Source organism: Salmo salar, chromosome ssa10, assembly GCF_905237065.1.
Source record: "Salmo salar chromosome ssa10, Ssal_v3.1, whole genome shotgun sequence".
In the NCBI taxonomy this organism is placed as follows: Eukaryota; Metazoa; Chordata; class Actinopteri; order Salmoniformes; family Salmonidae; genus Salmo; species Salmo salar.
This window is the reverse complement of record NC_059451.1, coordinates 73408939-73423104: the sequence shown is the minus strand read 5'-3', so window position 1 is coordinate 73423104 and position 14166 is coordinate 73408939.

Below are 14166 nucleotides of genomic sequence, written 5' to 3'. Positions count from 1 at the left end.
ATATAATAGCATTTATATCATGTGTGCCTGCCAATGGTGCCTGGGTCTTGTTCAATGGAAATGGCAAAGGTGGTCTTTCCCTGTTTCAGTTGGTTTTCTTTCGTTTTGTGCCTAATGAACATGACCCTGCTGATTGCTAAAGAAATCCTCCTGCAGTGTAATTCATTAAATCACCACATGGGAGCGCTGCTGTCACAGGTGCGTTGTTGGGCGCACTGTAGGGTACTACAACCTGATGGGGCAAAGATGTAAAAGGGGCCACACTGACCCATACAAACAGGGCACAGTGTGTGGGTATGTGTGTGTTTGCATGCGTGTGCTTGTATGTGTGTGTGTACTTGCACTCCACGCTCTACAGAACCTCCTCAGCACGCGCCACTCAGTCTGGGCATAGCACTTTAGAAGAAGGAGGCCAGAGTTGGAGAGGGAGTCAAAGGCAGTAGGTAGTACTACACCAGCACACTCCCTCCCTCTCTTGAGGAGCAAACAGAGGTCCCTGTAATTTTAGGATTCCCGGGGCCTCCTAAAATGGCACATCCTATTTACACCTGCTGCCTTAACACGGGTGGAGGGCAAACACACACCCAGACCTCCCCCTCCCCACACACACGTGAATGCAAACACATACGCATGCTTGCCCTCATATACACACACACACAGGGCAGGCTTGTTTGGGTCAGCCTGCCGGCAATGAAGGTATTCACTTTAGAGACCTAAGAGATAATTACTTGCTTCTTTTTTCACTTTACGATTCCCGGAGGGGGTCAAAATATAGTAAAAAGGGAGTCTGTGCTCACAGCTACGGTAAGGGATGTACCACTGGTTTATATAAAGGTGTGGATTTATATGAATGGCACCCTTATTCGGAATCAGAGAAGATCTTGATGGATACAATATTTGGCAAGACTAGCTTGATAGGCTTTTTGATCTCTTTGATAGACAGGTTTACTTGCTGAATACTCTAGTACGGGGGTTCTCAAAGTGGGGTCCGAGAGACTGCAGGGGGTCCGTGACCAGATATATACAGTTGAAGTCGGAAGTTTACATACACTTAGGTCGGAGTCATTAAAACTCGTTTTTCAACCACTCCACAATTTTCTTGTTAACAAACTATCGTTTTGGCAAGTCGGTTAGGACATCTACTTTGTGCATGACACAAGTAATTTTTCCAACAATTGTTTACAGACAGATTATTTCACTTATAATTCGCTGTATCACAATTCCAGTGGGTCAGAAGTTTACATACACCAATTGACAGTGCCTTTAAACAGCTTGGAAAATTCCAGAAAATTATGTAATGGTGTTAGAAGCTTCTGATAGGCTATTTGACAACATTTGAGTCAATTGGAGGTGTACCTGTGGATGTATTTCAAGGCCTACCTTCAAACTTAGTGCCTCCTTGCTTGACATCATGGGAAAATCAAAAGAAATCAGCCAAGACCTCAGAATTTATTTTTAGACCTCCACAAGTCTGGTTCATCCTTGGGAGCAATTTCCAAACGCCTGAAGGTACCACGTTCACCTGTACAAAACAATAGTACACAAGTATAAACACCATGGGACCACGCAGCCGTCATAACAATCAGGAAGGAGACACGTTCTGTCTCCTAGAGATGAACGTACTTTGGTGCGAAAAGTGCAAATCAATCCCAGAACAACAGCAAAGGACCTTGTGAAGACGCTGGAGGAAACAGGTACAAAAGTATCTATATCCACAGTAAAACGAGTCCTATATCGACATAACCTGAAAGGCCGCTCAGCAAGGAAGAAGCCACTGCTCCAAAACCTCCATAAAAAATCCAGACTACGGTTTGCAACTTTACATGGGGACAAAGATTGTACTTTTTGGAGAAATGTCCTCTGGTCTGATGAAACAAAAATAGAACTGTTTGGCCATAATGACCATCGTTATGTTTGGAGGAAAAAGCGTGATGCTTGCAAGCCAATGAACACCATCCCAACCGTGAAGCACGGGAGTGGAAGCATCATGTTGTGGGGGTGCTTTGCTGCAGGAGGGTCTGGTGCACTTCACAAAATAGATGGCATCATGAGGGAGGAAAATCATGCGGATATATTGAAGCAACATCTCAAGACATCAGTCAGGAAGTTAAAGCTTGGTCGCAAATGGGTCTTCCAAATGGACAATGACCCCAAGCATACTTCCAAAGTTGTGGCAAAATGGCTTAAGGACAACAAAGTCAAGGTATTGGAATGGCGTCACAAAGCCCTGACCTCAGTCCTATAGAAAATTGGTGGGCAGAATGGAAAAAGCATGTGCGCGGAAGGAGGCCTACAAACCTGACTCAGTTACCCCAGCTCTGTCAGGAGGAATAGGCCAACATTCACCCAACTTATTGTGGGAAGCTTGTGGAAGGCTTCTCAGAACATTTGACCCAAGTTAAACAATGTAAAGGCCATGCTACCAAATACTAATTGAGTGTATGTAAACTTCTGACCCACTGAGGAATGTGATGAAAGGAATAATAGCTGAAATAAATCATTCTCTCAAATATTATTCTGACATTTCACATTCTTAAAATAAAGTGGTGATCCTAACTGACCTAAGACAGGGAATTGTTACTAGGATTACATGTCAGGAATTGTGAAAAATTGAGTTTAAATGTATGTATACTTCCGACTTCAACTGTATGTAAGAAAATGTATATACAGTACCAGTCAAAAGTTTGGACACACATACTCATTCCAGGGTTTTTCTTTATTTTTACTATTTTCTACATTGTAGAATAATAATGAAGACGTCAAAACTATGAAATAACACATATGGAATCATATAGGAACCCACATTTTTTAAACAAATCAAAATATATTTTATATTTCAGATTCTTCAAAGTAGCCAGCCTTTGCCTTGATGACAGCTTTGCACACTCTTGGCATTCTCTCAACCAGATTCATTAAGGTAGTCACCTGGTTTTAAAATGGCCAGCTTCAGTCAGCTGATTCTAGCCATCCTTTGTGGTTAGTTCTAGTCGGGCAGCTTAGTCTCCTATTCGGAGGACCCCCACTTTTGTTAGTGTCTTATTGGTCAAGGTCACGCCAAATACCTATCACCACATCTCATTCAGCCTATCAGCAGCCTTGATTCCCGGGACTTCAGTTTCAGTTCGTCTATGACCCCAGTACGCTGTGTGGTCAGAGACATGCTTTCCCCATCCTGATGAGCACTTCCACAGTTTCCCTCCTGCTGAACCCCCACTTTTCCTTCCTGTAGACTGAATCCCTGTATATCTGATGTTTACTTGACCACATAGTTAATGTCAGTTCTCACTGGACATGATTCTCAGTTATCTGAACCGTGAGTGGTCAGATGTGTGTGTGATGTATGAATGTGGATGTCTTCTTCCATTTAACTCCCCTTAACCTAGACATCCGCCTCTTCCTTGTTCTGACCGGACATTCTGTAGTGGTTACTACCGGCCTTAAGACAGCACCTAAGATTTCTTATTACATTCATGGTCCTTCAATTCTCTACAACCCTAACCCTATTTTTCACCTGGAATGCATTTCAAATAACAGGTGTGTCTTGATAAAAGTTAATTTGTGGAATTTCTTTCCTTCTTAATGCGTTTGAGCCAATCAGTTGTGTTGTGATAAGGTAGAGGTGGTATACAGAAATGACCCATATTTGGTAAAAGACCAAGTCCATGTTATGGCAAGAACAGCTCAAATAAGCAAAGAGATACGACAGTCCATTATTACTTTAATACATGAATGTCAGTCAATCCGGAAAATTTCAAGAACTTTGAAAGTGCAGTCGCAAAAACCATCAAGCCCTATGATAAAACTGGCTCTCATGGGGACCGCCACAGAAAAGGAAGACCCAGAGTTACCTCTTCTGCAGAGGATAAGTTCATTAGAGTTACCAGCCTCAGAAATTGCAGCCCAAATAAATGCGTTCAAGTAACAGACACATCTTAAACTCAGCTGTTCAGAGGAGACTGCATGAGTCAGGCCTTTATGGTCGAATTGCTGCAAAGAAACCACTACAAAATGACACCAATAAGAAGAAGAGACTTGCTTGGGCCATGAAACACGAGCAATGGAAACTAAAGATTTTTGGTTCCAACCGCCGTGTCTTTGTGAGAATCAGAGAAGGTAAACGGATGATCTCTGCATGTGTGGTTCCAACTGTGAAGCATGAAGGAGGTATGATGGTGTGGTGGTGCTTTGCTGGGTCTATCTTCTTTAGCACTAGAGTCCTGCATCAGGCAACAACAACAAAAAACGGTTGGTGGTCATAGAGTTAAGACAGCTGATGCATTGGTCCAGAGCCAGGCGGTATTGGTGGAGAGTCACTCGTCATTGGCGGAGAGTCAGGCGGCATTGGCGGGAATGACGTGTTGAAGAGTGAGAGGAACCAGATGGAGTCACAATCTGGAGCTCTGGAACTCCCCCTCCTGTTTGTGAACTCTGCAAACAATGTGTCCTTGATGGGCTAGAAGCCATCCACCCTTGATGGGCTATCAGCAGGACAATAGACTCTTGCCGAGTTTAGGGACTTTAAATGTACTGTATTAATGGATGTTTGCAAGGCATGTCACTTCTCCCATATCTTTTGCATAGCCCACCAAATGCACTGTTTTGTAACCACATCTGGATGGATCCATAACAAATTACTATGGGAATAAATACTGTATCACTGAATGATAGAGCATGGGGACTGGTCTTTATAAATCAATCAGATTTTTATGTGGAAATGTAAGGATTATTTTGCTCTTCACTCACAGTCACTTAGTAGCCCAGGCCTACTCCCGACCGGTCACGTTGTACAGCGCCATTTTTTCCTAACAAAACCCTTAATTAAATTGCTTTAGCCGTGATTGTAAAATTAATCAAGGCTCCCTTTGTTATTTAGTTTTATAACTAAAATGCTTGACTGTATTTAAAGACATGGATGACTTGTATGCTGTGTGATGACATGCACAAATTAATGAGTGATTGATTGATGTACTGTATATTTACGTAGGCTTTATGCCAATAAGTAAGTTATGCTAAAACAGCTACAGTAGCAAATGCATTTTCGTTTTCTTGTAATAGAAACACGTTGTACAGTGTCATATTTTCCTAACTGAAACACTTAGGCCTACAGTACATCAGCTACAGTAAAAAATACATTTTCATTTTTCTTGGAATAGAAACACCATAATATTCATCAAATTAATTAAACTACATTTCTAAAAATCTATCCCATATAGTCTGTTCTAGTCAAGGCTTCCTTTGACTCTTAGGCCTACAGCTCCATGTCATTTCAATAACTTAGCTTCTCAAAGATGCCCTCTGGTGGGCAAACCAGCTTTAACTTCCATTAATGGCAACAATGACTGACACTTAAATAACGTGCCATAAAATTTTGCGGCAGCCCGCAAGCTGTGCTGCAGTACGACAATGCGACTTTTAAAGAAAGAACCACTGTATATATAGATATAGATATAAACTTAGCAACAAAAAAAGTCCTCTCACTGTCAACTGCATTTATTTTCAGCAAGCTTAACATGTGCAAATATTTGTATGAACATAACAAGATTCAACAACTGAGACATAAACTGAACAACTGAACAGACATGTGACTAACAGAAATGGAATAATGTGTCCCTGAACAAAGGGGGGAGGGGTCAAAATCAAAAGTAACAGTCAGTATCTGGTGTGGCCACAAGCTGCATTAAGTACTGCAGTGCATCTCCTCCTCATATTTGACAGTTCTTGCTGTGACATGTTACCCCACTCTTCCACCAAGGCACCTGCAAGTTCCTGGACATTTCTGGGGGGAATGGCCCTAGTCCTCACCCTCCGATCCAACAGGTCCCAGACGTGCTCTTCACTGGCCATGGCAGAACACTGACATTCCTGTCTTGCAGGAAATCACGCATAGAACGAACAATATGGCTGGTGGCATTGTCATGCTGGAGGGTCATGTCTGGATGACCCTGCAGGAAGGGTACCTCATGAGGGAGGAGGATGTCTTCCCTGTAACGCACAGCGTTAAGATTGCCTGCAATGACAACAAGCTCAGTCCGATGATGCTGTGACACACCGCCCCAGACCATGACGGACCCTCCACCTCGATCCCACTCCAGAGTACAGGCCTCGGTGTAACGCTCATTCCTTCAACGATAAACGCGAATCTGAGAAGAGCACTTTTTGCCAGTCCTGTCTGGTCCAGTGAAGGTGGGTTTGTGCCCATATCCGAAGTTGTTACCGGTGATGTCTGGTGAGGACCTACCTTACAACAGGCCTACAAGCCCTCAGTCCAGCCTCTCTCAGCCTATTGCGGACAGTCTGAGAAGTGATGGAGGGATTGTGCGTTCCTGGTGTAACTTGGGCAGTTGTTGTTGCCATCCTGTACCTGTCCCGCAGGTGTGATGTTCGGATGTATCGATCCTGTGCAGGTGTTGTTACACGTGGTCTGCCACTGCAAGGACGAACAGTTGTCCATCCTGTATCCCTGTAGCGCTGTCTTATGCGTCTCACAGTACAGACATTGACATTTATTGCCCTGGGAACATCTGCAGTCCTCATACATCCTTGCAGCATGCCTAAGGCACGTTCACGCAGATGAGCAGGGACCCTGGGCAACTTTCTTTTGGTGTTTTTCAGAGTCAGTAGAAAGGCCTCTTTAGTGTCCTAAGTTTTCATAACTGTGACCTTAATTGCCTACCGTCTGTAAGCTGTTAGTGTCTTAACAACCGTTCCACAGGTGCATGTTCATTAATTGTTTATGGTTCATTGAACAAGCATGGGAAACAGTGTTTGAACAATGAAGATCTGTGAAGTTATTTGGATTTTTACGAATTATCTTTGAAAGACAGGGTGCCGAAAAAGAGCCGTTTCTTTTTTTGCTGAGTTTATTTTTAAAATGTATTTTTTTTTTTTTTTTTCTTCATGAATATTACTAACAACAACAGGTTAAACACATTTTGGCTAAGGGATCCGTGGAATAAGTTTAGAGTGTGTAATACAATAACGTAATATTATTCATTCATCTACAATTTATGTTCTTAACTTTGGGCAACATGGATTTCACAGGGATATTGGCATCCACAGTACTCCACCAATTATACATTTTTCAACTCAAATATCTTGTATTACCCCATTTCTTTTTGACATAAATGCACTGTTTTAGTTTTATAGCTGCAAATGTTTCTCTCTGCCCGTTGACAATATCTGTAATTACTTTCTCTCTGCCCGTTGACAAAATCTGTAGATACTGTTTTCTCTCCAATGCGGGCCTTTGAAATGTTCCTTCTCAGGTTCTGAGACTTGGTTCCTCTGGCCATGCACTGCCGAAGTCATAGTTGAACTCCCTGTGTGCTATTTCTTATTCCACTGGAGTTGTCTTCTGATTATGAAGGATGAATTTGCTGTCACAAAAGGGGTACTGGCCCCTAAAAAGTTTGAGAACACCTGCTCTAGTATACTGCATGCACAGACCCTCACAGTACTTCACTTTTTATCATTTCTTAATACTGTAGCTACATATTGCAGCGAATTTGGGAGGATAGCCCTGATCTGGACTGGAAGCTGGGTCCAGCGACTGGGTCCACCAATTCAATACCTTACCTGTTATGCCAAAATCTCAGAACCCCTTGTCAAGTTTGCTAGGTGTTGGATTAAGTTTTTTGGGCGGGATTTTAGGTTTTTGTATAATATGATACATATATATATATACACATATATATATATATATATATATATATATATATATATATATATATATATATACATATATATATATATACACATATATACACATATACACATATATATATATATACACATATATATACATATACACATATACACATATATACACATATACACATATATATATATACACATATACACATATATATATATATACACATATATATATACACATATACACATATATATATATATACACATATATATATATACACATATACACATATATATATATATATATATATATATATATATATATATATATATATATATATATATATACAATACCTAAATCAAAGATAACTTGAATACATTATTGAACAGAAACAGACGATTTCATATTTTATTTGATACTCACATCCAAATCCCTTATTAGAATGTCTCACACTGTATAAACGTTATCACATGTATCTATGTTCTTTGTACTGAAACACTCATTCAACACACACACACACACACGCACGCACGCACGCACACACACACACACACACACACACACACACACACACACACACACGTACATGGACACACACCCATACTTTCTCTCTTGTGTGTTTGTTTGGGTGTGTGGGGGGTGTGTATGTGTGTCTGTGTGTGTGTGTGTCTGTGTGTGTGTGTCTGTTTGTGGGGTGTGTGTGTGTGTCTGTGTGTGTGTGTGTGTATGTGTATGTGTGTGTGCCTGTGTGTCTGTCTGTGTCTTTGTGTGTGTGTGTGCACGTGTGTGGGACCTCCCTCTTCACTGAGACACCCATAAACCATTCAACCATTCATCAAATGTTGACATCACTTCAGACGTGTGAGAGTATTGTGTTGTGTTGAGTGTGTTTGTTGAACGTGCGTGAGTCGGGTGGGAGGGAAGCTTGAGTATGAACCCTGCTCCCCAAACGTTAAACATGATTCGACCCAAAAAGGATCCTCGTCAACTTAACATATCCTCTACCTCCTCCTCCTCTATCCTTGTGCCTTCACAGCTTGTTATGCTACTGGTGTCAATTCATTTTTAAGTGCTTCAGTACCAATTCAACCCCTCATAATTCCCTTCCTGCACACAAGGGGACTTGGGGTTGTGAATAAGATTAATGGAAAACAAAGGCCCTGTTTATTAATTGATCAGAATGCTTGATATCTGATATCAAAAGCGTCGTTTGAGAGAATTCACAGTGAGAAATAAACAGACAAACATACGCTCATCTGTGTATGAGCGTATGGATTGTAAGGTCACATGGATTGTTGGACGCTAGCCTGTCCCCATAGTGTATGTACAGTAGCCAACTCTTCTATCATTGTCATGCCGTACATACTCCTCAGCTATAGTCTTATTCCAGATAATGCAGCTTTCTGCACTTTGTCGTACAAGTTTTTGATAGAAATGGCGGCACCATTGGGAAGACAATGCAGCTACAGTTGTATCGATGGCATTTTCACCAGATGGTTCTGAAGCATAGAGATAAAAAAAAGAGAGCACACGTCTTATCTTTGCCATTGAGGACTATCCCCATTTCTGAAGTTGTCCATTTTCTCTTCTTCATGCTAAAACAGGCTTTGTGGCAAGTGCGCCCTCTATTCATCTCTGTGTTCTGAATTATTTGGTGCTGAAAATAGCCCAAAGATCCAGGATGAGAGCACAATACTATGCCAGAGTTGGATGTACTCTGTTCGACATTCCCGAAACAGACAAACATGCTCTGTTTCATTTCTTCACATATCAGAGTTGTTCCCTATTTGGGGCGAAGGTCCAACACTAGAAAAAAAGCTAATTATCAAACATAAACGGAGAAGAAAAAAAATGTGCTTGACTTCAGAGTATCCAGCTGCAATCCTAAACACTTTTTTACTCTGTTCTTGACTTTCAGTGTCACTCTAGTGCCTTGGGGAGGGATGCTTCGTTCCCACTCCTTTCAGATGGGACTCCCCAAATAAATATTACTATCCATTTTAATTGACCCGTCCAACATCTCTTTGACTCACACCTTCCACCCTAGTCAGAGTATAATACACGAGGGACCAAATATTATCTCTACTACTCAATCAAAAGACACCAATGGTTGAACACAGCCATAAACTAACGAACCTTTCAAATAATTCTGACACAAGATGACCCTCCCCCATATTCCCCTGTATCAGTGGTTCTCAACCTTTTTTGTCAACTGTACCCCGAATCACATAGACTCCGATTCCCTTTTTAATGCACTTTTCTCTCTATGCGTATTCTGACCTTGAACTTAAGCATGAGAAAAGCACGCTATTCACCCTCTAATCCTTCTGGGTAGAAATCTACAGATAAGCCATATTCTGACTTTGACTTAATTCCCTCACCTTTAAGCACGAGGAAAGCATTGAATAAGGTAGAGTGAACCTGCTGGTTCCAAGCATGTACTTAAAAAAATTTCGATAGAAATAACAGCATTCTCCATGCATGGTAATTTATAAATGGATAAGAGCTATTGGTAAGAGCTAGGTAAATGAGCAATCCATTTGGAGAAGGGGATTGTAAAAGCACACCAATTGATTTAGGTGGTTTTTCCTTATGATCTCTGAAAATCAAATTAAAAGGTGCTATATAGAACCTAAAAGGGTTCTCCGGCTGTCCCCATACGAGAACATTTTTGGTTCCAGGTAGAACCCTTGAACCCAAGTTATAGGCTTCTGTATGGCTGAACCTGCAGAGTTGATGTATGCACTTTAGAATTGTTTAATTATAGCCAATGCCCAGGCTTTTCTTCGTTTTATAAAAAAATATGTATCATGTTAAATATTAGCCACCATCGGGGGCCACCGTCAGTAATACCCACATACTATACCCACATTTATAACTGTCACTTTAGTGTTAGTTTTCTTTCACGTCTGTGTAAGCTGTTCCTGAGGGCAGTGGCGGATTTAGGTATAGGCGACATGGGCAGCCGCCCAGGGCGGCATCTTGCCAGGGGCAGCACAGGGCGCCCGCATAAAAATTCAGAATGGTGACATTTGCGCGATCGGTTTTCTATCGCTCATTTGCACGTCACGTCAATGATATCATGTCACGGTGGGTCAATTAACCTTGTCGGAATGGGCTCCCTGATTCTAGTTTGTGAGCTAGACAGGCTACTGCCTGGGAAGGTCTCCCACTCAGAAATACAAGATGGGGAGGGGAGCGGGGGTAGGTTGACCTCAGGTCTCCTCACTGGAAGCCCGAGGTAGGGGGAGCGGGGAATCTATCAAATAGCGCACCTCGAACTTTGTACAGTACTAATGCAATTAGTAAAATCAGTCACACTACAAAATGTTACCAAATAAACCATAATTCATTCATAATACTGTGAATATATAGTTTCACAGACATATTGTTGCATTTTTTTCTGGTTTGTGCGAAATCATTAAGAATAATATAAAACCAGTCAGCACACCACCAAGGTGAATTTGATAAGTCTTGATTCTTGGTTGACAGTGCTGGGGGATGGGTAATGTATTGACGGTTGAGTGCCAAATCAACACAAATTTGTTTCTATTTGTCTTTGTTACTTATGAGTCTTATTTATGTATATATTTTATATTTATATAGTTTTAAATGTTATGATTATTTGTGTTGTTCCAAATGTCGGAATAAAAATTACAGTCAGTGCAGAATGGAGCCATACCATCTAGAACCTTCCACTTCCTGAGTGTTGCTAGCATTAGGCTAATGTTGTGCAATCATTTCGGACATGTAGCCTATTTGAATCATTATGGAACTCAGACCACACTTAGCAGGTTAAACCTGGAGCTCGGCGAACGGTTCATAACGACTGGACCGTTGTCATACAGTTCGATGATTAGTAAGGCTTAGGGTAGATTTATAGGACTATTGTTCAACCCCTATTGTACACTTTTTCCCACCTTCCAATATTTCATGGATTGAACTTGAATATGACAACTTTCAGGATGAATCAAACCAATATATTTCTTGCGCGTAAGGGAACCTCGTCAGCAAACCTCATTACGTACCTTCATAAGGTAAGTCTGAGTACCAACTACTGAGAAGTGCGTAGGAAAGGCGTGCACAAGAAAGGCATCATTTATTACGTCAAAATCAGGTCCATAATGCTGTGCACAAAGTATCCCCTCAATTATACGTATTCGAGTCTTCCCAAGTACCCCCTGTGAATAGGCCAGATACCCCCAGGGTTGCTAGTACCCCAGGTTGAGAACCACTGCCCAAATATCCCCCACAAAGGCACAGAGTGACACTCAGAGATCAACATTGTCAGTCGGACTATCAAAATCATGTATAATGTGCTTTGGTGTTTATATACAGTGAGGGAAAAAGTATTTGATCCCCTGCTGATTTTGTACGTTTGCCCACTGACAAAGAAATGATCAGTCTATAATTTTAATGGTAGGTTTATTTGAACAGTGAGAGACAGAATAACAACAACAAAATCCAGAAAAACGCATGTCAAAAATGTTATAAATTGATTTGCATTTTAATGAGGGAAATAAGTATTTGACCCCCTCTCAATCAGAAAGATTTCTGGCTCCCAGGTGTCTTTTATACAGGTAACGAGCTGAGATTAGGAGCACACTCTTAAAGGGAGTGCTCCTAATCTCAGCTTGTTACCTGTATAAAAGACACCTGTCCACAGAAGCAATCAATCAGATTCCAAACTCTCCTCCATGGCCAAGACCAAAGAGCTCTCCAAGGATGTCAGGGACAAGATTGTAGACGTACACAAGGCTGGAATGGGCTACAAGACCATCGCCAAGCAGCTTGGTGAGAAGGTGACAACAGTTGGTGAGATTATTCGCAAATGGAAGAAACACAAAAGAACTGTCAATCTCCCTCGGCCTGGGGCTCCATGCAAGATCTCACCTCGTGGAGTTGCAATGATCATGAGAACGGCGAGGAATCAGCCCAGAACTATACGGGGAGGATCTTGTCAATGATCTCAAGGCAGCTGGGACCATAGTCACCAAGAAAACAATTGGTAACACACTACGCCGTGAAGGACTGAAATCCTGCAAGGTCCCCCTGCTCAAGAAAGCACATATACATACCCGTCTGAAGTTTGCCAATGAACATCTGAATGATTCAGAGGACAACTGGTGAAAGTGTTGTGGTCAGATGAGACCAAAATGGAGCTCTTTGGCATCAACTCAACTCGCCATGGATGAATGCTGCCTATGACCCGAAGAACACCATCCCCACTGTCAAACATGGAGGTGGAAACATTATGCTTTGGGGGTGTTTTTCTGCTAAGGGGACAGGACAACTTCACCGCATCAAAGGGACGATGGACGGGGCCATGTACCGTCAAATCTTGGGTGAGAACCTCCTTCCCTCAGCCAGGGCATTGAAAATGGGTCGTGGATGGGTATTCCAGCATGACAATGACCCAAAACACACGGCCAAGGCAACAAAGGAGTGGCTCAAGAAGAAGCACATTAAGGTCCTGGAGTGGCCTAGCCAGTCTCCAGACCTTAATCCCATAGAAAATCTGTGGAGGGAGCTGAAGGTTTGAGTTGCCAAACGTCAGCCTCGAAACCTTAATGACTTGGAGAAGATCTGCAAAGAGGAGTGGGACAAAATCCCTCTTGAGGTGTGTGCAAACCTGGTGGCCAACTACAAGAAACGTCTGACCTCTGTGATTGCCAACAAGGGTTTTGCCACCAAGTACTAAGTCATGTTTTGCAGAGGGGTCAAATACTTATTTCCCTCATTAAAATGCAAATAATTTTATAACATTTTTGACATGCGTTTTCTGGATTTTTTTTGTTTGTTATTCTGTCTCTCACTGTTCAAATAAACCTACCATTAAAATTATAGACTGATCATTTCTTTGTCAGTGGGCAAACATACAAAATCAGCAGGGGATCAAATACTTTTTTCCCTCACTGTATATATATATATATATATATATATATATATATATATATATATACACATGATGGGAATCAGGGCTGGAAATGAGGGAATTCAATCATTTTGACATGTAAAAATTTGCTATAGGTGAATTCAAGGATTTTTTTCATTGGTGGGTTTCCAAAGTAACTTTTTTAGGTTTTTGTATAATATGATACATATATATATATATACACATATATATATATATATATATACATATATATATATATATATATACATATATATATATATATACTCATATATACACATATACACATATATATATATACACATATATATACATATACACATATACACATATATACACATATACACATATATATATATACACATATACACATATATATATATATACACATATACACATATATATATATATACACATATATATATACACATATACACATATATATATATATACACATATATATATATACACATATACACATATATATATATATATATATATATATATATATATATATATATATACAATACCTAAATCAAAGATAACTTGAATACATTATTGAACAGAAACAGACGATTTCATATTTTATTTGATACTC